General features: G+C 40.2%; 1 long non-coding RNA gene across 4 annotated transcripts in view; it reads right to left on the bottom strand.

Annotated features, from left to right (window-relative positions):
- The window catches only part of LOC114697381, a 94,023-nt gene that overhangs the window by 38,018 nt on the left and 30,866 nt on the right, over positions 1-25,139 (bottom strand). The window lies entirely within an intron of this gene.

Below are 25,139 nucleotides of genomic sequence, written 5' to 3' on the forward strand. Positions count from 1 at the left end.
TAAGCGAAAACAACCCTTTGCTCCCCAAATTGCTTTTGGTCATGGTGTTTCCTCATAGCAGTAGTAACCCTAACTAAGACAGACATGCTCCATGCTCCGGGTTTTGACAAATGGATCAAAGATTCTGCTTTGGCAAACTCAATTAGATGGAAAATTCAGCTTTCTGTCTTAATTGCACTTTGCTGTAGAACAGTGACGGCTCCAGGCTCCAGGAGGGTTTTCTCAGAGCCTTGGTTTCGCTTGTTAGCATGTGCATGTTATTGGTTCCACCTGTACATCCATATTTAAATGTGTGTGCTTTGTGCAGAATTGTTTACTATGCATAAAAGCCAATTGGTGTTAACTTTGACACATGCAGATGACGAAGAAATGAACAACAACAGAAAACTTATGGCAAATGTTACAGCATGAAACATCAGGAAGAGTCCATTAAGACTCTCTGTAGCTCTCTCACATCCCACATGTATGTTTTAAATACGTTAGTAAATATGAACAGTGTTGGATTCTGGAGACTGAATCAAGGGTCACTTTGGGAACACCTCACTCACGTTGCTGATCAACCACAGCACTGGGTGGAGATGCCATTTATACACCAGCTTGCTTGCTTGCTTTTTTTTTTTTAAATTTAGTGTGTTTTATTTTGTTTTAAGACAGGGTCTCTTGTAGACCAATGTGACTGAATTTCTAATCTTTCTGCATCTCCCTCCCAAGTGCTGGAATTCCAGGCCTGTGCTACCACACAGTTTTATGTGGACCTGGGAATCAATGGCTGGGCTCTGTGCAGGCCAGAGAAGCACTTCCGATCTGAGCTGCATACCCCGAGCTTTAGCCTGGCTTTCAGAGAAAAATAGCTAAATTTTCCCAAAGACAGCATCTTCTCTGGCCCCCAAAATTAACTTCCTGGGAACTATGTAAAGTAGTCTAAATACAGACTGAATGGCGGTTCTGTCATTCTTTCCCACTGGACAAGTGTTAAAAACATTAAAAACATTGCAAGTTGAATATCTGCTTTCCTCACTAACACTCAGAATTGGTTGAGTAAATTTTCTTACACTTTTGCAATAATCTTGCCTCAGCTCAAACTTTCAAATAAGTGTAGAATCTTCACATGACAATAGAGATTTTTCTCAATACTACCGATCTCTTTAAGACATGAAAATTTGACTCTGACTTGTATACTTCTAAGCTACTCGACTGTTTGCCAATATTGTCTCCATTATATTTTATTTCACAAAAGTAAACAGCAAAATATCCAGTCAAAACACATTACATTTGAAAGTTTCTCTATATGGCATGCTGGTACCAGAGGCAGTTTTAATGAAACACCCAGGCTGACATATAGGCTGAAAGAAAGCCATGGAGAGAGCAGCCAGGAGGAAGTGAGGGAGACAAACAGGGCACCATGACCTTTGCAATGGGACGCCCTCTCCTCAGAAACTCACAGAACAACCTGGAACAGTGTGCGCTCATGTCCACTAGTTAATAATTGTAGTTCAGTAACTTTTTCTATTTTACTGAAAATAATTTAAATTCTCCACAATGCTGTCTAAAAGCCTTATGCCTTCATTGTTTACTGACTTTTTGAATGAAAGGCCCTAACTTCCTTACACCTAGCTTCCTTGACTTTTCTTTTTCCATTTAGAGAAAGGTAAGGTGAGGGGGAGAACCTAAGAATGGGGTGGAAAACATCTTAAAATAATGATTACAGAAGACTTACCACTGCAGATAACGACAAGGACAGGTTAGACAGAAAAGGTTTGCTTTAATCCTAAATCACATCTAATAAAACTGGATATCCATGATTGTGTGTGTGTGTGTGTGTGTGTGTGTGTACATACACACACACACATCTCCTTTCAGCTCAATAATTACAGGAAAGGGCAGCTTGTGAATGTCAGAAATAAATACAGTTGATCTACTTTTGGCATGAACAGGAAAAGTGCCCAATAAAATACAGAACACACACACACACACACACACACACACACACACACACACACACTTTGAAAGGACAGAGTTACAAGAATGAAAGTTACAGCTCCAAGAACATACATAGGAAATATAAAAAAGAAGCTGACCTAGAGCCCAGGCGCCTCCCCATGAAGGTCTACACGCAGAGACGGGAGACGTGGTTTGGGAGCACATGGTAAGGGTTACAGAGGACACCTGAGACTCACACAAGAGTGGGGGGAGCAGCAGGGAAGCTGGAGTTTTACCAAAGCTCTGGGCAGGAAACAGTTTTCACGGAAGAGCAAAGCCTTATGATACAGTTTGTGTCCCGATGTACTTTGCCTGCACTGTGCTATAAGCCTGTGCCCAATAAAAAACATCATCATTAGGAATCTTTATGACTTTTAGACTACAATGGTATAATCCCCAGGAAATACTATTAATTTTTTAAAAGACAAAAAAGCAGGTGCTGAACGGTATAAAAAGTATGTTTTTATTTCCTAAGGAAAGAAATTATTAATTTGGTTTCATCTAAAAAATCAAATGAGAAGAAATCGAAAGCTAATTAAAATCTTTCCTGCAGGAAAGGAGAAGCATGGGGGTGGGTAAAGAAGGAACATCTGAAACCAGACTTCCTAAATTTGCCTCATTTGCTTCTTTTAAAACTATATGAAAATTTAAGGTAATTATAAAATAAATGTAATTAATAATTGTAAAGCTTAGCCCCTTTAGACGTTATAGAAACCCTGAGAAGGAAATGAAGTGGCTGAGGAGGAGCAAAAGGGAGCACGTGACACTCAGGGAAAAGGAACTGTGAGGTGTGGGAGGGCGCAGGAGAAGGAGGGAGACGGGGAAGAGTCGGAAAGAAGCTGCAGAACTGAATTGTGTTTGTAACCGGCTGTGAGGTAATCCAGTAAAAAAGAAAGTCATACGAAATAAACCTCCATATCAAGTTTCTGACCTCAACAATCAGAAAACAATTATTCCAAATAACTCCAGAGCAAATTAATAAAAAATTCTCAAGGAGTACTAAACAACTACACAGAATTTCTGAATTGTTTCCAGTAGCCATGTTGTTAGCACTGACATTGATATTATTAATATTAACATTGAAGTATTAAATAATTTTATTAATGTTATTAGGATATATATTTTCAACATGAGAGACCAGAAACACCAACACACACACACACACACACACACACACACACACACACACACATTGAGTAAAATCACTTTAATATTTAATCTAAATTAAAGAATGCCATGAGAAAGGCCTGTATGCAATGTTGGCCCTGAAGTTTTCTGTGTTAGAACACTCCTGTCCCTCTGGCAAGTGTTCCTTGTACCTAAACTGTTCGCACAATGTGGTTAAGCTAAGTTCCTGTTGTCTCTCTGAAAGTCTGGAGTTGTGAGCATCCCAAGCAGAGGATACACCTGCATGACCAGTCTTCAATAGATACCCTAGGCAACAAGATCAGAAAAAGTCTCTAGTAGACATTGCAGACATGTCAGAACTCATTTCTGAGGGAACTCAACATGTTTTGTATGGCTCCATAAGAAGGTCCTTGGAGCTGCTCCCTCAAAACTCAGCTTCATTTTCTGCATTCTAAAATTGTACTTCTGCAATAACACATGCTAGTCATGATTATGACATTGTGTTGAGTCCTGCAAATTCTTCTGGGGAAATCACTAAACCCAGGGGTCAGGGGCTTGTCTTACTAAGTTAAAAAAAAATAACTGTTTTCTTCAACAAACAAATTACACAATGCAAAAAAAAAAATACAGAAAGAATTTTAAAAATTAGATATCACAAGGCAAAATAATCCAATTAAAAACTAGGGAACAGATCTAAATAGAGAATTTTCCAATAGAGTCCCAAATGGCTGAGAAACACTAAAAGAAATGTCCAACATCTTTGCCATCAGAGAACTGCACATCAAAACCACTTTTTTCTATTTTGTTTGTTTGTTTGTTTGTTTGTTTTACATCCTGACCACAGTTTCCCCATCCTCCTCCAATTTCCCCCTCTACTCCCCTCCAATTCATTCCTCTTCTGTTTCTGTTCAGAAACGGGCAGACCTCCCATGGGTATCAACAAAGCATGGCATATCAAGTTGCAGTAAGACTAAGCACCTCCCCTTGTATTAAGGCTGGGCAAGGCAATCCAGTATGAGAACGGGTTTCCAAAAGCCAGCCAAAGTGGTAGCTCACGATCCCATTATTAGGGGTCCTACAAGTAGACCAAGATACACAACTGTCACATATATGTAGAGGGCCTAGGTCAGTCCCATGCAGGCTCCCTGGTTGTTTGGTTCAGACTCTGTGAGCATCTATGAGCCAGGTTAGTTTTTCTGTGTGGTTTTATTTTTTATTTTTTTTTTTTGTGATGTCCTTGACCCCCTCTGGCTCCTACAATCTTTCCTCCCTCTTTTCAGCAGGATTCCCCTAGCTTGACTTAATGATTGGCTGTGGGTCTCTGCATGTGTTTCCATCAATTACTGAGGAAGGCTCTCTGATGACAATTGGAGTCACTAATCTGATCACAGAAGATGACCAGTTCAAGCTATGTATCCACTATTGCTAGCAATCTTAGCTGGGGTCATCCTTGTAGATTCCTGGGAGTTTCCCTTCCATCAGGTTTCTACCTAACTCTAAAGGCCCCCCTTTCCAGTCATCTCTTTCAGTACTCCCCCTTCTACCTAGTCCCCCACAACCAGATAGATCCCTCAAATTCCCATCCTCACCTGCCCCTGGTTTACCCATGAGATCTCTTCTATTTCTCCTTCCTAGGAAGATCTATGCTTCTCACCTTGGGTTATCTAGTCTCTCTGGGTCTGTGGATTATAGCATGATTATCCTTCACTTTACAGCTAATATCCACTTATGAGTGAGTACACACCATGTTTGTCTTTTTGGGTCTGGGTTACCTCACTCAGGATGGTTTTTTTCTAGTTCCATGCATTTGTCTTCAAATTTCCTGATGTCATTTTTTGTTTGTTTGTTTTAGAGACAGGTTTCTTTGTGTGTAGATCTGGCTGTCCTGGAACTCACTCTATAGACCAGGCTGGCCTTGAACTCACAGAGATTCACCTGCCTCTGCCTCCCAAGTGCTGGGATTAAAGGAGTGTGCCATCACTGCCTGGCCTGATGTCATTGTTTTTAACAGCTGAGTAAACTGTGTAAATATACCACATTTTCTTTAACCATTTCTTTATCCATGTTGAGGAACATCTAGGTTGTTTTCAGGTTCTATTATGAATAAAGCTGCTATGAACATTGTTGAGCAAGTGTCTTTGTGGTAGGGAGGAGCATCCTTTAGCATCCAAAAGTGGTACAGCTGGGTCTTGAGGTAGATTGATTCCCAATATCCTGAGGAACCGCCATGTTGATTTCCAAAGTAACTGTACAAGTTTGTACTCCCATCAGAAATGGAGAAGTGTTCCCCTTGCTCTACATCCTTACCAGCATAAGCTGTCATTTGTGTTTTTAATCTTAGCCATTCTGACATGTGTAAAATGGAATCTGAGTCATTTTGATTTGCATTCTCCTGATGGCTAAGGATGTTGAACATTTCTTTAAGTATATCTCTGCCATTTGAGATTCTTCTGTTGAGAATTCTCTGTTCAAATCTGTACCTCAATTTTTAATTAGATTATTTGGGTTTTATTGTCTAGTTTCTTGAGTTCTTTTTATATTTTAGAAATCAACCCTCTGTTGGATATTGGGTTGATGAAGGTCTTTTCCCACTTTGTGGACTGCTGTTTTGTCCTATTGACAGTGTCCTTTGCCTTATAGAAGCTTTTCAGTTTCTGAGTCAAATTCATTAATTGTTGATCTTAGTGTCTATGCTACTGGTTTTCTATTCAGGAAGTTATTTGCTGTGCTAATACATTCAAGGCTATTTCCCACTTTGTCTTCTATCAGGTTCAGTATAATTGGATTTATGTTGGGGCCTTTGACTCACTTGGACTTGAGTTTTGCGCAGAGTGATAGATATGAATCTATTTGCATTCTTCTACTTGCTGACATCCAATTATGCCAGCATCATTTCTTGGAGATGCTTTCTTTTTCCATTGTATACTTTTGGCTTCTTTGTCAAAAATCAGGTGTCCATGTGAATTTATATTTGGGTCTTTAATTCAATTCGTTCCTCCACCTGTCTCTTTTTATGCCAATATCATTCTGTTTTTTTACTATAGCTCTATAGTAGAGCTTGAAGTCAGGGATGGTGATGCCTCCAGAAGTTCCTTTATTGTACAGGATTGTTTTGGCTTTCCCTGGGTTTTGGTTTTTCCATATGAAGTTGAGTATTGTTCTTTTGAGGTCTGTAAAGAATTGTGTTGGAATTTTGATGAGGATTGCATTGAATCTGTAGATTGCCTTTAGTAAGATGGTCATTTTTACTATTAATCCTATAGATCCTTGAGAATGGAAGATCTTTCCATCTTCTGATATCTTCTCCAGTGTTTTTCTTCAAAGACTTGAAGTTTTTGTCATACAGGTTTTTTACCTGCTTGGTTAGAGTCACCCCCAATTTTAATATTGTTTATGGCTATTTCAAAGGGTATTGTTTTCCTGATTTCTTTCTCAGCCCTTTTATCATTTGTGTATAGGAGGGCTACTGATTGTTTTTAGTTAATCTTGTATCCAGCCACTTTGCAAAAGGTGTTTATCAGCTGTAGAATTATATCTTACACCCATCAGAATGGCTAAAATCAATAGTACAAGTGGCAGCTCATGCTGGAGAGGATGTGGTGTGAGGGGGGGAACATTTTTCCATTGCTAGTGAGAGTGCAACGTTACACAGTCATTGTGGAAGTGAGTATGGTGATTCCTCAGAAAGACAGAAATCAATCTACCTCAAGATTCAGCTATACCACTCTTGGGCATATACCCAAAGGATGATTCATTAGACCACAGGGATATTTGCTCGACCATGTTCATCATGCTCTTTTCAAAATAGCCAGAAACTGGAAAAAACCTAAGTGTCCCCCATCAGAAGAAGAAAATGTGTTACATTTACACAATGAACTCAGCTGTTTAAAAAATGACATCATGAAATTTGCAGACAAATGGACAGAACTGAAAAAAAAATCATCCTGAGTGAGGTAACCCAGACCAAGAAAGATAAATATGGTATGTATTCACTTATATGTGGATATTAACCATTAAATAAATGATAATCAAACTACAATTCATAGACCCAGTGAGGTTAGGCATAAAGGAAGGAACTACAGGAGGCACATGACTCCCCTTGGGAGGGGGAAATAGAATAGATTTTATGGGTGGACCTCAGCGGGAATGAAGGATGTGAAAGGAAGGATAAAGTGAGAAGGGGAAGGGAGATGAGATTAAGGGAAGGGGAGAGGCAGCTAGAATTGGGCATTTGGGAGGTGGTATGGAAACCTAGTGCAGTGAAAATTTCCTCTCATATATGAAGGTGATCCTAATAAAGTCTCCGGATAATGAGGAAGATGGATCCCCTACTGGCCATCTCTTGTCACCAAACAAAGTTTCTAGTGCCAGGACTGGGTCTCAAGTTGTTGGCTGAAAGAGTCCCATGGAAATCCCCAAACAACCCAGCCTGCTGCCAAGACAATCATTTGCTATAAACAAACTGAGAGCACGCCCCATTGCTGAAGACAACAACACCCACACAACTCATAGAACATGGAGATGTCAAGCTGGTGCCTACATAGAACCCCCCCCCCAATGTTCTAGTGTCTAAGACACAGAAAGATACTCTACAGACTACCAAAAGAGAAATGTAAACAACACCCCAACCAGAAAACCTTTGATCTATAGTCTGTCCTGCCTGCAAAATATGCTAGGTCAATGGTGGCACAAACCTTGTGGGAGTCACCAACCCATGTCTTATTTGACTTAAGACCCACACATTGATGGAACCCATACCTGACACTGCTTGGGTGATCAAGAACCAGAGTCTCTAGGTAAATGCAAATAATAATGGTCTGGGGAAAAGTAAAAATAAAATGGCTCCAAATGATTACTATACAAATAACTATACAAATAGATCAGTGCCTTATTCATCCATCATCAGAAAGGTTTCCTCCTGCAGCAGATGGGAACAAATACAGAGACCCACAGCCAGTCATTACCCAGAGAGGGAGAGACTTCAGAATACACAGCTCTAAACAAGATGTCTCCATCAAATCCCTCCCCTCAGAGGTCAGGGAACCCTGCAGAAGACGAGGCAGAAGGATTGGGAGAGACATAATGGAGGACACCAGGAGAGAAAGACCTTCTAAATGAACTGAGCAGAGCTCATATGAACTCAGAGAGACTGAAGCAGCAAGCACAGGGCCTGCACAGATCTGCACTGGGTCCCCTGCACATACACTACAGCTTTCTGTTTAGGCCTTTTGGGACCCCTGAATGTGTGAGTGAGTGGGTCTCTGATTCTTGTGCCTGCTCTTGGGACTCTTATTTTTCTGTTGGTCTTGTGTAAATTTGATATGATGGCTTTCTTTATGTCTTATTATATTTTATTTTGCTATTTTTGGTTGTTATCTCTTAGAAGCCTACTGTTTTTTTAATGAGAGACAGAAAGGGAGTGGATCTGGAAGGGAGAGGAGGTAGGGAGGAACTAGGAGGAGCTGAAGTAGGGGAAGCTGTATTCAGATTTTACGTATGAGAAAGAATCTATGTTTAACAAAAGGGGAAATTTTATACAAGTCAAAATGAAAGAAAGCCTGTAAAGTTAATATATAAAACTTTAATTTTTAGTGGCTCTTATAAAAATGGCAAATATTGAAATATTTATTTTCTAAAAACAAAAGCAGGCAAGGTGGTATATTTCTGTAGTCTCAGAACTCAAGGATCTTAAGCTTATTTAAGCCACTAGACATTGTAGCTTGCACTTATAACCCAGCACTAGGAAAGTAGTTGCAAGTAAATTGGGGGTTCAAGGTCATCTTCATCTACAGTTCAAGGCCAGCCTATGTCACATGAAATTCATATCAAACACACACACACACACACACACACCAGTTATAATAGCTTAAACATGCACTACTTTTGGAACATTCTATATAAATAAGCTAAATTGAGTCAAGAATGTGAAAATCAAAAATTAGCCACAAGAATGTGTCAAATATTGGTTGCTTGTGTAAAAGCATTACCTTTAAAAAAAGTAATCTCCATTTTAAACAAGATGTACCAAAAAATTTTTTTTAATTATCTTTTCTGCAGGTGGTGGTGGTGAATGCCTTTAGTACCAGGACTTGGAAGGCAGAGGCAGGCAGATCTCTTTGAGGTCAAGACCATCCTGGTCTACAGAGCTAGTTTCAAGAGAGCGAGGGCTACACAGTGAAATCTTGTCTCAAAAGAATGTATATATGAAGTAAAGTACAGGATAACCAGCCTGCAACCCACAGCCCCAGAAAGGCTGGGCCCAAAGAGGGACACATGGATTTCTCTGAGAAGGAAAATAGAAGATATCTCCTGGATAAACTGGGGACAGATGAGGGGGAGATGGAGGGATGGCATCTTGAGGAAGGACGTTGGGCAGGCTGGGTGCCAGAGGTGGGCTAGAGGCCAGATGGGGAGCAAGAGTCACAAAAGAGAGGCATTCACGGGTCAGGGAGAAACCTGGCACCAGGGAAACCCCCAGGAACCCACAAGGATGACCCCAGCTAAGACTCCTAGCAATAGTGAAGAGGGTGCCTGATCTGGCCATCTCCTGTAATCAGATTGGTGTCTACCCTAATTGTCATCAGAGATACTCTATCCAGTAACTGATGGAAGCAGATGCAGAGATCCACAGCCAAGCACTGGACTGAGCTTAGGAGAAAGGGAGCCAGGATGGTCATATGGTGGGGGGGGGGGTACCCCACAGAGACAGCTGACCTGAACTACTCATGGACTCTGGACCAGCAGTTGGGAGCCTCCATGGGACTGACCTAAGCCCTCTGCATGTGTGTGACAGTTGTGTAGCTTGGTCTGTTTGTAAGGCTCCTAGCAGTGAGATCAGGACCTGGCGCTTAGCTGGCTTTTGAGAACCTGTTCCCCACGCAGGATGACCTTGCCCAGCCTTGATGCAGGGGGAGGAGCTTAGTCCTACCTCAGCTTGAAGTGCCATGCTTTGTTGACTCTCATAGGAAGCCTGCTCCTTTCTGAATGGAGACAGAGGAGGAGTGGATTCCAAGGAGGGTAGATGGAAAGTGGGGGGGGAGGGGACTTGGAGGAGAGGAGGGAGGGGAAACTGCTGTCAGTATGCAAAATAAATGGAAAAAATCAATCCTGTTTTATAAAATTAGTCTTGCCTTAATATTCAAAATGACAAAATTGAATCAAAAAAACTATAGGACAGTTTCATAGATTTGCATAGATAAAAAGAAAAATTCTGCTTGAACTTGAGCAAACAGTCATGGAAAGTGTATATCTGTCCGCATCATCTATGTGTCTTCAGGAATATTGTTGAATTGTTTCAGTTTTGACAATTTTTGTTCTTTTGGCTGCTTTGTATAGTCACATTTTCTGTCAATATATCATAATTTATGTAAAAATAATATAAATCCTGACAGTGCTTAAAACTTGGTTAGAATTTCCATACTATGTTGAGTAGTAGTAATAACAAACATTGCTATCTTGTATCTGATTTAAAAATTGAAGTTTTGCCATTAAATATCAGAGTAAGGATATATATATATATATATATATATATATATATATATATATATATATACCTTAGCTTACTAGGTGGTTCTTAATAATATACATGTATGGTGCTGAATACTTTTCCTCCATCTCTGGAATGATCTTATGAAATCTTCCTCTAATATACTAATATGACAAATCAGTAAATTAGTAGATTTAAAAAAATGTTAATCCATCCACAATTTTCTGGGAGAAACTTATATTATGATCTATACATATATGTACATACATGCATTTGCATAGATCCAATTTTTAAACACTGTCAGGATTTAAAATGTATTATTTTTATATATTTTATGAAACACTGACAGAAAATATTACATGAAGCATCCAAAAGAAACAAAAATTGTCAAAGCTGAGATAGTTCAATGATATTCCTGAACATAAGGTCACTATGCAGAAAGATGAACAGCATGCTTATAAACGAGTAGCATATAAGTACAAATATCGTAATCTCATATCAATACAAACAGTACCTAAGAATGTGTTTACCAAAAATATGACTAAGATATTTGTGGAAAAAAATCCATCTCAAAAAAAAATCAAATCTAGAAAACAAATGACATCAAAATAGGAAATGCATCCTTAAGCCAGACCCAAAAAATATCAAGCCTTTAAAGAGGGCATTTAACAGGGTAAAAGTTTTAAACTTTTATGCATTACACAAGCAAAATTTAAAAAAAAAAAAACATGAAATAAGATCAATTTAAGTACATATAACCAACAATAATCTCTTAAAAAATAATCCTTAAGGAGGTAGAGGCAGGCAGATCTCTATGAGTTCAAGACCAGCCTGGTCTACAAATCAAGTTCCAGGACAGCCTGGGCTACACAGAGAAACCCGGTCTCAAAAAACAAAAAATTCTTACATCAAAAAGAACAAGCAATTTAAAAACATGGTGCCAGGAAGAAGGCTCCGTGAGGAAGGTTCTGCAAGCAGAGCTGACGGCCTCAGTGGAATCCCCAGCCTCGAATGGTGAAAAAAGAGGTCTGGCCCTGCAGCTTGTCTGCATGTGCACCCAAGTGTACACACACACACACAGAGAGAGAGGGGGGGAGAGGGAGAGAGAGAGAGAGAGAGAGAGAGAGAGAGAGAGAGAGAGAGAGAGAGAGAGAGAGAATAGGGGAAATGAATGTAATTTTTAAAAGAATATGGATAGGCAATTCACCAAAGGAAATCCAAGTAAATACAAGAAATGCAGTCCATTCTCACTATGACATAGATTCATACTAAAAATAAATAAAACTTGACACTATAGTCTACTAATATTAAATCCCAGCAAACACACACGGAAACTGTGCACGGACGATTAACGTATAAAGCAATGATGCTACTTTGGAAAAGTCCTTTACGTCTGATAGTGATCACAACCAAGGGGCACATCTTTCACACTTAAAGTGGAAAGGAGTGAAGATAAAAGTGCTCACTGCCACTAAAAATGAATTAGTGTCCACACATCAGTGAATAAATACGTTGCAGTGATACTTATACAATGGAATACTGAAGGAAGGATACACATGAATTGGTGCCAATCAATATGAAAAGCATAATGCTCAGTGGAACCGAGAGCTCCACAGCATGGATGGTGGGGTACAATCTGTAGAGAGCTTAGGCCCTGAGAAGAGGGTGTCAGAATGTCTGCAGGGTACAGATGCCCAGCATCTCACCTGAGCTGTCTACCAGCTGCACACATATGTAGAGCCGTTGTTATGTGGCGTTGCTCCCAGGAATGGAATACACTTCATTTTAACTGAGCTTAAATAGCCACATGTGGTTAGCAGAGCACAGATTGGCAGAAGAGGTTTGGCAGTCTGTGGACGGGGAGGGTGAGCCTGTGCTGAGTTCATGGTGGAGAAGCTCTGGAGACATGAAGCAGGGAGAAGGGGATGTGGACCTGCTCACATCTCCTCACAACAACAAAAGCACACATAAATCTAAAGGTTCAACGTGCTAACGTTTATAGTATTTGTTAATCTTTGCTCTTTCAATGTTTGAGTCTATCCCTCTTTAATTTTTCTAATATTAATTATAAATTAAATATTTAAATTAAATTAAATATTTTACTTTGTTTACTAGAATTATTTCCCCCATTTAAGTGTTTAAGTGATTTTTTGGAAATACAAAGTCCTTAAATCTTTTAATAAGATCCTTTAAGCAAAACAGAACCTGGTTTACGCCCCTGTAATAGCCAGAGGTTTGCCTGTTCTGTCAAGAGTCTTGAGAAATACCTAAATCACCCACCAGGAAAGCAGAACTGACTGTAAAACAGAAGCCTCCATAATTCTTAGCTTACATGAGTTTCACAACAACCTTCCAAAGGTCCAAAGAAGATATTTCCAAAATGTGTCATTGCTACGATTCAAGCAAAACATCCAGAGACAAGCATGAACGTATCTTACGGACAAGCTGGGGCTATTAAGTCTATTGAAATACCAGAACTAGGACTAGACACCAAGTGCATTTTAAACTCTCTGATGCCAGTTTATCTTTTCATTTTCCCACTTATTTATTGTTTATTTAGTAGGAGAGGGGCCACACATGCCACAGCCAGTATGTGGCGGTCAGAGGACATTTTTCAGAAGCTGGTTCTATTCTTCCACCACACGTGTCCAGAAATGGAACCAGACTGTCAGGCCTGTCCACAAGTGCCTCACTCTCCAAGCCTTCATGTCACCCTGATACCGGTTTATACTAACCTTCTGGGTTGTTTTTTTTTCTTTTTCTTTTAATAGAGTTTCTTTGGGTGTACAGGATGAACTATAGGGTCTCTGAGTTCACTACCAATTCTTTTTGAACTTTTAATGAGTTTTGTTTCATCTTTCAATTGTAGGTTCAAAAAGTTATTTAGAATAATCATTCTTTTGTGTAAAAATGTTAAAACGTAGCACACTGGAAAACCAAATTTCCTTTCCTATCACACAGCGCTCCCCTGTACATGTCTAGAAAGACACAAATGAGAGAGAAGAGAGCTAATGCAGTTATCCGATGACCCGGATCCGGTTTTCAAAGGAAGAAACTTGGTGGCACACAGTTGTGACTTAAATTGGCCTTGCAATCAGTACTCAAAACCATCAAGGTGTTTTCTGATGGATATCCAAAAAAAAAAAAAAAAAAAAAAAAAAAAAAAAAAAAAACAACGGAAGATTGATTCTCCAGGCAAGTTGCAAGTTTACTTGTATTTGACTTACAACATCTAAAACTTACACACAGCTCTTACATACATGTACATGTAATTTTATAAAAATACAGGTGATCTGGGCATGAAAGAGTAGCAAATACACTACTAACATCTGTCTTCACCTCCTCTATCCCTCCTTCCCTCCCTCCCCCTCCTTTCCTCCCTCCCCCTCCTTCCCTCTCCCTCTGCTTATTCACTGTTTTTCCCAAGTTATCATAGTACCAAAGATGGTGAAAGAATTGTTTCTACTTATCCACACAGTTTTTAGATGCACCAATGTATGTGACCAAATGTCCACAGGAGAGGAGAGAAACATGGCTGCTTATGATCTGATCTGACTGACCTTGTAGTAAATTATTTTGGATGATAATCCAAATGGCAGGAAATGACAGTGATTATCTCTTACTTACTGAGCTATTCCTGATTCCCACTGCCTCCACAAGACACATGTAAAACTCAAATTAATGTGATGACTGATTTTATGTGAGTGGATCCCAGGAAGAGAAATTAACCCTTGTTTCTGGTGTGTCTGGTGGTGTCTCTGGAGGTCAGGATAGGAATGGGAGACCCAGTAAGGACAAGGTAGATGGCCTCACTCAGGCTCTGAGGGCTGGAATCAAATGAAAGGCAAAGAATTGAGAATTAAAGCTCTTGCTTCCTTCCTGTCTGTCTGAGCCAGGGCATGGCCAAGAAAACTCTCAGGGACACCAGAACTATTGCATAAATACCTATCTGCACAGAGTGGACATGGAATGGATTGATTTCATGTGTAGGCTTGGGTCCCATTCTCAGGATTTCTCATTAAATTCAAATATTCCAAAATTTGAGGGGAAAAAAAGGGAACTTTAAAACATGTCTGGTACCTGGCATATCGATTAATATGAAACCTGTGTTTTAAGTTGGTGTTTCTAGTGGCATCCAATACTAAATATCTCATACCAAATATTAAACATTCAATAAAGAGTTAATCTGAGAACTCTATGTTGAAATAACTAAATAAAATGATTAAAGCATATAACCTAATGTATGCATTTTGCTCCCCCAAAGGAAGGACATATTGTACTTTTATCTCTTTGCATAACCTGTTTACCCCTTTTATCTGTTTTTTAAGGTTATAAACTGAAATAAAAATTGCAAAGATATGCTGAACAGATACACCAGCATGAGAAAAGTTAGTAAGTGTGTATTCACAAATCTGACAGCTATTTTCAGTCTTAATATGTTCAAATATTTGAGCAAAGAAAATTAACTGGTGCCCGGAACAAATAAATGGATGGACGAAGTTCTCTCTGGGATCTTTATATGCCTGTGGCAGTATTTTTCTACATTAAAGCAAAATGTGTAATCACAAGTATATATACTTCACACAAACATATGTGCACACATGCATACAGTATTTTCACAGAAAGTGAACGAAAAGGTTAAAAACTATAATAACACCACTCCAGGCACTTCCAGCTTCCAAAGTTTCCATTAAGAAGTAGAGACGAGGCCGGCAGCAGTGGCGCATGCCTTTAATCGCAGCACCTGGAAGGCAAAGGCAGGCGGATCTCTATGAGTTCGAGGCCAGCCTGGTCTACAGAGTGAGATCCAGGACAGTCAGATCTACACACAGAGAAACCCTGTCTCAAAATACAGAAGAAAAAAAAAAGTAGAGATGGGGTGGGGGGCAGAGAGGGGACTGGAGAGATGGCTCAGTGGTTAAGAGCACTGACAGCTCTTTCAGAGGACCCGGGTTCATTTCCCAGCACCCACACAGCAGCTCACAAACGTCTGTAAGTAGTTCCAGGGGACCAGACACCCATACCAAAACACCAATGTATGTAAAAGAAAAATAAACAAAAATATTTTTTAAAGTAGAGAGGACTGGAATTGAGGGTCATTTGAGAGATCATGTGAAAACCCAGTGCAGTAGAAACTCGCTGGAATCTACAAGAGTAACCCTAGCAAAGGTCCTAGTAATGGGGGATGTGAAGCTTGAACTGGCTGTGTTCTATAACCAGGCAAGGCTTTCAGCAGTGGGACTGGGACATCAACCCATCCACAAAATCTCTGACCTACAATCTGTCCTGTGTGCAAAATGTGCCAAGGTAATGATGTTGCAGAATTTGTGGGAGTGCCCAACCAATGCGGCCCATGCCAGGAGAGGGAGCCCAGGCCTGGCAGGGCTTGGATGGCCAGGACCCAGGAGCTGGAGGGCCCAGAGACCACGGATAGAGCCAAACACGATTGGCAAAAGCTAAGACATAGAAAAGTCAATGAAATGATTCCTAGTGATATTCTGCTGTGCTCACAGCTTAGCCCGACTGTCCTCAGGGTGTCAGAAGGCAGCTGACAGGAACGATGTAGAGACCCACAGCCAAACACTGGTAAGATCTTGGGGACCATGAAGAAGAGGAGGAAGTGAAGCACACCATGAGAACATGGCCTACAGAATCAGCTAAGCAGGGCTCACAGGGCTCACAGAGACTGAAGTAACAATCATGGACCTTGTGTGGGTCTGAGATAGATCCTCGGCGTATGTTATGGCTGTGCAGCTGGGTGTTCTTGTGGGACAGCCACCAGTGAGGGTTCTGACTCTTCCTCCTACTCTTGGGACCTTTTTCATCCCACTGGGTTGCCTCTCAGCCCTGATATGAGAATTTATGCCCAGTCTTACTATATTTTGCTATGCCGTGTTCAGTTGATATCCCTGGGAGGCCTGCTATTTTTTTTAAGGGAAATGGAGGAGCAATGAATATGGGGGAGAGGGGACGGGGTTGACTAAGAGGAGTAGAGAGAGGGGAAACTGTGATTGGAATGTAATGTGGGAGAGAGGAATAATTTCTTTTAAGTTAACTGTATTCTGGAAGATTTTACTTTACATGTGATAGGGTCTGAGCAACTGCTCAATATCTTCTTGCTAAATTTTTTAAATAGATTTTTCATACAATATATTCTGATTATGGTCTCCCTTCCCCTGATTTCTCCCAGATCCTTCCTACCTCTTCACCCACTCAAATCCACCTCCTTTTTTCTCTCTCTCATTAGAAACCAAGGAAGCATCTAAAAAATAATAATAAAAATAAAATAAACAAAACAAAATCAGAATATAAAAACAAACAAATAATTTAAAAAAAGAACCAAAGAAAAAGCACAAGAAACACATACAGGTACAGATACACACATTCCCATACTCAAATAAAAACAAAATCAGAAACCACACTACACAAGCAAAAGACCTGTAAAAAGAAATGCCCAGACAAAGCATTCAGTTAGTTTCGTGTTTGGTGCACACTGCTGGGCATGGAGCCTGCCCTTCATCATGGTTTGCATGCCCAGTGAGACTCTGCTGGAGAAACTGAGTTTTTTTTTCCCCTTTGTGGAAAGTTATCCATTAGAGTCAGCTTCTGGGCTAGGGATGGAGGACTGTGTCCACTCCCCATCTCAGATGGAACCCCATTAGGTCCAGACCCACGCAGGCCCTGTGCATGTTGCCACGGTTTCTGTGAGTTCAGATGTGTGTCTGTCTAGAAGGCCTTGTTTCCTTGGTGTTTTCCGTCCCCTCTGGCTCTTACATCCTTCTACCTCCTCTTGCACAGGGTTCCCTGAGCCATGAGGGCAATGATTTGATGGAGACATCCCATTTAGGTCTGAGTGTTCCAAGGTCTCTCACTCTCTACACACTGTCCAGTTGTGGGTCTCTGTGTTTGTTCCCGTCTACTGCAGGGGAACACTTCTCTGATGATGGCTGAGTGACGCACTGATCTATGAGTACAGCAGAATGTCATTAGGAGTCATTTTATTGCTAGGTTCCTTTAGTAGAACAGTTCCTTTAGTTTTCTCCTAGGTCCTTGGCCTATCTAGTCTCAGGTTATTGGTCACCTGAGCAGTGTCTGGCATGGCTTGCATCTCATGAAGTGGGCCTTAAGTCCTATCCAGGTGCGAAAGTGTATTTGTGGTAGCATTACAGAGTAGAGATTTGAGAATACAAAATCCAATTTCAAAGAGACCGTAGCTTAGAGCAAAGAAAGGAGCAGCTTTCTCCCTCTGAAGAGACTGGTTCTGAAAGAAAATTACCATCAAGCAACAAGAGTCCTCCTGAAAGCCCTGTGATCCCAATCTTTTTGCTTTTCATTTATTTAGTTACATCTATTTTCATATTATCCTTAGTAGTAGATTGGTAATCAACTTAATTGTTTTTAGTAGGCCTGAGGGCACAACCCTATTGTTTCAAAGCATACTGTATTAGATATTTCAGACAAAAAAAATCAACTATGCAATTGCAGAATATTCTCAAAAATCTCATGAGAAAAGAAAATGAATTTGAAGAGAGTAAGAACTTCTCTTCTACACTCAGAATGTTACTGACAATAATAACCAAATAACTTAACAACCAGCTGTTCACAAAATAAAACATAAATGCCATAACTAATCAAGGTTATTAATATTCTTTTCAGAAGAAATGAATAAGGTAGATGAGTTATCAAGACTCGTATTTTGTATTCTGGGGGAAACCCAGGTTAAATCAGGAAGAATGAGAATGTGTAAGTGACCTATTATGTATCTTTGTTCATAATCTACAAAGTTGAATGAGTTATAAATGGTCAAATTATAGTCTTAGATTGTTAGAATTATTACTTAAAGACCTTCCATAACATACCACATGCATAGATTTAACTTTTAGGCTGGTACTCATGGAAACAAGCATTTGTTCTTACTGTTTGTTTTACACAGCATTTATAAAAATATTTCCAAGCATATAAATAAATAACAAAATCCATCCTTTAGCACTCTTAATAAGTTGTCATTTTACAAAGGAAATTATGCCTAATCTATTTAAAATAATGAACTAGTGTATTTGAAAACTCCATACATGGGTACAAAGCATTTTCATCATATCCACCCATCTTCCTTCCCCTCCAGCTCCTCTCGTGTCTTCCTCACATCTCCCTCTCAAATTCATGACCTTACCTCTTACTCTATAAATGTCAGCAGAACACACACACATGCACACATTCTTATCATTGTCCAAATGTTCTTGGGTGTAGAGATGACCACTTTGGCAGGAACAGTATATCGGGAGGTTGATCCCTGAAGAAAATTGACTCTCCTTCCCTCAGCAACCACCAACTGCCTGTACCTCTTCAACTAAGAGTGGAGCCTTGTATTTCCTTTCCCCACCCATGCTGGGACACTGACTGGTGTGGCTTTGTGCAGGTCTTGGACAGGTAACAATAATGCTGGGAGTGCATTGGTACAACATCCTTATCATGTCCAGAAGACACTACGTTGCAGCAGTTCTCTTAGTCCCCTGGCTCTCCTAATATTGCCACCCATTCTTCTGCAGGACTCCTGGTTCTGGGGGTAAGGAAGTTGTATTACAGACATCTTTGGGGATGCACACTCCATAGTCATTTATTCTGTGCACATTGACCGTGTGGTTCTGAGATGGCCTCTGTCTGATACTGAGGTGTGAGAGCAGCACTTATCTATAGGCACAAGGGTAAGTGTATCCTTTAGTTATAAGGAGGCAGTTGAAGGTTATATCAGTTTAGAAAAATGGTTGTAGTAGGTTCTCCTCCAGGTCTATGACTTCTCCAACCATGGGTTCTAAGCTAGATTTGCAGTACAGGTAATGAATTCCCTCCCACAGAGAGGACCTGAAGTCTAATCACACAGCTATTGTTTACACAACTATGAGCTATTGGGGATATCTTGCTGAGCCCATAGTCTGAGAAGACAATTCTCAAAAGTAGAAATAAAAATTGATTAGAAATACCTAAAAGCATGTTCAACATCCTTAGCAACCAGAGGAAACACATGTAAAAACAACTTTGAGATTTAATTTTATGATCATAATAGCTAAGATTTTATAAAAACAAATGCTGGTGAGGATGTAGAGGAGGGGGAATCCTCACTCACTGCTGGTGGGAGGGTAAATTGGTATAACCACTCTGAAACTTAGCGTGGAAATTAAAAATATACCTACCATATGACTGGGATGTACGACTCCTGAACATATAAGTAGAGGACTCTATCTTATTACATAGATAACATGTTTTTCTTCATGTTCATAGCTGCTCTATTCACAATAGCTAGGGAATGGAAGCAGCATAGATGCCTACCAACTGATGGATGAATAATAAAAATGTGGTTCATATACATTATAATTCTTTTGGCTGTAAAGAAAACTGAAATTATGAAATTTTCGGGTAAACAGATAGAACCAGAAAGCATTACAATGAACAATGTAACATAGATCCAGAAAGTGTAGATCTGGCTCCAAACCCTTAGATGAGAGGATATGAACTACAGAGTACAAGAAAGTAGAAAAAGACCACAGAGGGCAGAGGACGAAGATATCCAAGGAGGGATGGATAGGAAGCAGATGATATGAAGGGAGAAAAGGGAAAAAACAAGAAGAGACATAAGTGGGGAGGGTAGAAGCGAGGGAGGAGAAAGGGATAAGTAATACTAAGGGTACCCGAAAGAGTAGAGAAACCTTCTATTTTATACTAGTTCTTAAAAAGTGCATGCACGAAATTTCTTTTATAATAAATATTAGTAATATATACAAATTAGGTGGTAAGCAGACCTGGTGTCTCTAAGGCTGTACGGAGCAGTGAAGAGAGCACTGGGCAAGCCTGCCCTGGTGTCTTTAAGCTGAGGGTCTCACAAGTGGTTGTGTATTTTAATACTGCTATCCTGCACTGCACGGCATGTCACATCAATTTGAAAACATTCTCAAGTCAGTTTCCCTCAAACCCTCCCAATAACCTTTCAGGCAGTAAGATCCCTGTTGTCACATAAGAAAACTGGATTTCAAACATATTGATAGATATTTTCCAAAGATCATATAATTTCAGAATAGAAGGTGAACCTAAATTTTAGTTCTAAGAAGGTACATATTTTGCCTGGCAGTGGTGCCGCACACCTTTAATCCCAGCACTAGGGAGGCAGAGGCAGGCGGATCTTGTGAGTTCGAGGCCAGCCTGGGCTACAGAGTGAGTTCCAGGAAATGTGCAAAGCTACACAGAGAAACCCTGTCTTGAGAAACCTTGTCTTGAAAAACCAAAAAGAGAGAGAGAGAGAGAGAGAGAGAGGAGGGAGGGAGGGAGGAGAGGAGAGAGAGAGAGAGAGAGAGAGAGAGAGAGAGAGAGAGAAAGTACTTTTTTTCATGTATAGATCAGTTTCTCTGTCTTTAGGGTGGGGACAATGACACCTCCATGAAGTAGTTGTTCATTTAGTCCTCAAATCTGCAGTGGGCATCAACTGTGTCAGAAGCAGAACATTGCCCACACACAGGGGGCAGCAGTGGAGAAAGTGGGTTGTTTTGAAGAAGATCCATATCGAAGCTGATCATTTACCAACAGTATGGCAGTTCTTCAGGTTTCCTAGAACACACCTGAGGCCATGGATCAAACAGTAAGCCTCTGCTGAACACATAAGTTCAGACCTCCAGCACACACATTAAAAAGCCAAGTACATAGCCGGGCGGTGGTGACGCACACCTTTAATCCCAGCACTCGGGAGGCAGAGCCAGGCGGATCTCTGTGAGTTCGAGGCCAGCCTGGACTACCAAGTGAGTCCCAGGAAAGGCACAAAGCTGCAAAGAGAAACCCTGTCTCGGGAAAAAAAAAAAAAAAAAAAAAAAAAAAAGCCAAGTACAGCAGTGCAAGTCTAGAACCACCGAACTGGGGCGGGGGAGCAGAAACAAGAGGGTCCTTGGAGCTTGCTGGCCACACACACACACACACAATCTGGAGTCGTCGCCACATAGGCTAGTACTGAAAATTGCCAAGCCAAAGTGGGTTTAAAATAGAACATCATACACTGCATGGCTGATAAAAATTACCAAAATCAAAAAGTCACTGCAGTCAAATGGTCCATTTCTCAAGGATTAGGAACTAGAGTCAGCAGGAGGAATTGGGCAAGTGTAGCTCTGTGGTAGAATGTTAGGTTAGAATGTACAGTGCTTTTCATTCAATCCCAAGAAAGTAAACAGATAAACAAATAAATAAATAAAATATAAGGAAGATTAAGGCAACAGCATGTTGAAAATAGGTATGCTTTCTATCATCCTTTTTCTTGGAGAAGTGGCAGAATTAATTGATCTTGTATTTCACATCCTCTTCTAAAACTCCGTTTCTGACTGAGGTGTACCGAGGTGGCGGAGTGCTCACCGAGCTACCTTGAGGCTCAGTCATGAGAACTGACAAAAACAAACGCAGATCTCTAAATCCTGTGACCAGGCCATGCAAAGGAGCTAAGAGAAGCAACAGATTCGCAGCTCACGTGCATTTCAGAACACAAGTTTATTTTGATTTTTCTTCTTTTCTTGTTGGTCAGATATGTATATATGTTTGAGTAAAGTAAATGTATGATATGATAGTATTGTATAAACCATTAAAATTAAAAACAAGATATACATCTACTGTGGGGAAAGGGACCCTCATTCACTATTGGCAGGACTACAGACTGGTCTGGGCACTCTGGAAATCAGTATAGTGAATTCTCAAAACTCAAAACTAAAATTAATTAATTAATTAATTAATCTACCCTGTGATGTAACTGTACTACTCCTTAGTGTATGTCCAAAGGCTCTACATACTTCCTCTGTGATGTGATGTGCACAGGGGCTGTATTCACAATAGCTAGGAAATGGAAACAGCCTAAACGTCCTTGAGCTAAAGAATGGATAATGAAAATGTGGTACATAGACACTGTGGAATATTACAAAGCTGTAAAGAAGAATGAAATTCACAGGTAAAAGGAAGGAAGCAGAACACATTATATTAAGTGAGGTTGCCCAGGCCCAGGGAGATGAGCACCACATGGTCTCTCATTTGTGGCTCCTAGCTCCCAATCTTCAGGTGTGGATATATAACTTGGAGTGACTGTAGAAACCATTAAAAGCGACCATGGTGCAGCAGGGAGGGCAGGGCAGGAACGATAGAGAGGAGAGTAGTGGGACACAGGTGTCATGAGGGGGAGTGGGAAACTGGGGGGCGGCTTTTTGCTAGGAAAGGAAATACTGAGGGGGGAGTAGATGGGAGGAGGGATATAGAATATCAATGAAAGTTGAAAAAGCTACAGGAAATATTGCTTTATAATTACTTAAAAATCGATATGTAATATACAAGTGTATGTGTATACACAAATAATCTGAATGAAGTTATGCCACTTAGGGTGATAGTGCCCCCCACAAGAGCCATGGACCCTTTAACATGCCCCCAGTTCTAGGCACTAGAAACCTTGCTTTGTGTTGCTGGTAAGGGTTGTCCAAGAGACTCACAAAACAGTATAGATTGTTGCTTCCCCTGGATGCCTCCCAGAATGCCTCCCTTTGCAGAAAACACCACACACTTTGGACACAGTGGGAAAATGCTATGCAAGCTGCCACGGGAGAGGAGCAATCAGTCTAACCAGATGTAAAGCCGTGAACCACAACAATGACCGGATTGGCAAGATATACATACACCATACTGCAGCAGTGAAACTTTTTCTTGGGGAATAACCAACAGCTTAGCAACTGGATTTAAAGCCCCCTTAACAGGGAGGACTTCATGCCTGGGACTGTAAACCTGGCCACCAGAGATCATAGACCTGAGAAAGGAACCTCCTGCTGCCATTTTCCTAAACCAATGTAATTTCTAACTGCATTCTAAATACTTTTTTTTTTCCTTTCTATTCAATTCAGTCCTTTTGCCATTTTTCTTAGTTGGTGAATAAGTGTTGTGAGAAAATAAATGGGTACCTTAAGGTGTGAAATAGTTCACGGATACAGTTTACATTTCCTCTGTAGTCCTGCCTCTCTTTTCCTCATCTTCTTTGTGAAGTTCATTACCATTGATCCTGTTTCTGTTGCCTCCAGAGTGAGGCAACACTAGGCTGCTGAGGCTACGGCCCAAACAACAAGAACCAGAAGGTGGTTATCCTAGCTACGGCCCAAACGACAGGAACCAGAAGGTGGTTGCTAGAAGCTCAAGTTACTGGCCAAGACATCTTGACTTTCCTCTAGAGTGCGTAAGATGCAGTTTGGCCTCATCAGTGTCAGCATCAGTACCAGTAATTTTGGTGCCTTTGGTATCGGGTGCCGTGATGTCGGGAAATTTTATATCTTTCTTTGTATTTCATCTAGCAGTAGTAACAACAGCTTTACCAACTGTCATTTATATTATTGAGAAATGAATAATCTTTAGCATTACAAATCCAGGATAGATAGCTTGTATACACACATATACACACAGTGTATTTTCTTCTTCATTGCTTTCTATTTTGAATTGCATTCAACCAATAGTAAGAATTGTGCTTTCATTGTGTTTATTTCTATCAATGATTATATTTTAATCATGATTAGACATAGCTGCACTCTTTAAATTTATGAGAAAGCAGTATACAATATTGGAAAATCATATTATTGATTTGGTCCTTGGTTAATGGGTAATTAGAAGACATAAGATATAAAACATTTCTAAGTATTATCACCCCATCTGATTAGTTATGAAGCACTGTGACACTTCCAAACACTTACTTTATAATTTCCATTGTTCTTTTTGTAAAAATATAAAAATCATTTTTTAAAAACTTGGAATTTGTAGAAGCATTATTTTATTTATTAAATTTTTTATTTTTATTTTATGTGTATGGATACTTTGCCTGCATATATGTATGGACACCAGTTGTATATCTGATGCCCATGGAGGTCAGAAGAGGATGTCAGCCTCTTGGAATTGTAGTTACAGACGGTTGTGAGCTGCCATGCTGGGAACCAGACTTCTGTCCTCTGCAGAGCAGCAAGTGCTCTTTACTGAACAGTCTCTCCAACCCTAGAACCATCATTTTATACTGTCCCAAAAACCTGTATATTCTCTTCATTTTGAATGAATGAGGAGAATCCCCATTCAACAGAACTGATGTTGCATCTGTTGTGCTTGACCTCATTAAAACTTCAATGATTTCTGTATTTTTAAGGAACTTGCTTTCCAATAACTGAATGTTGTCAATACGTGAAAATGGAACCGAGCAGATCTAGATGGGAGAGGAGGTAGGGAGCAACTGGAAGGAGTGAGGGGAAACTGTGTTCAGATAAAAAAGAAAAATGAAGCCCACTGGAAAGGCCAACTTATCCATGCCTGCCTCAGTGGTACAGATTAAATAAAAGCCAGAGGCATCTCACTGGTTATGATGCAAACTGCATGCCTTGGTTCCACCCTAACAAGTAAACTAAATTTCCTAATGAAATGTGCTTGTTTTGCATTCAGCCAGGTGATCTCTTTGTAATTAATTGCTAACATTCTAAAGAAACATACTCACAGTTAACGTGGTTAATGGCTCATGGTTTGT

This window comes from Peromyscus leucopus, chromosome 11 (genome assembly GCF_004664715.2).
Source record: "Peromyscus leucopus breed LL Stock chromosome 11, UCI_PerLeu_2.1, whole genome shotgun sequence".
Lineage (NCBI taxonomy): Eukaryota > Metazoa > Chordata > Mammalia > Rodentia > Cricetidae > Peromyscus > Peromyscus leucopus.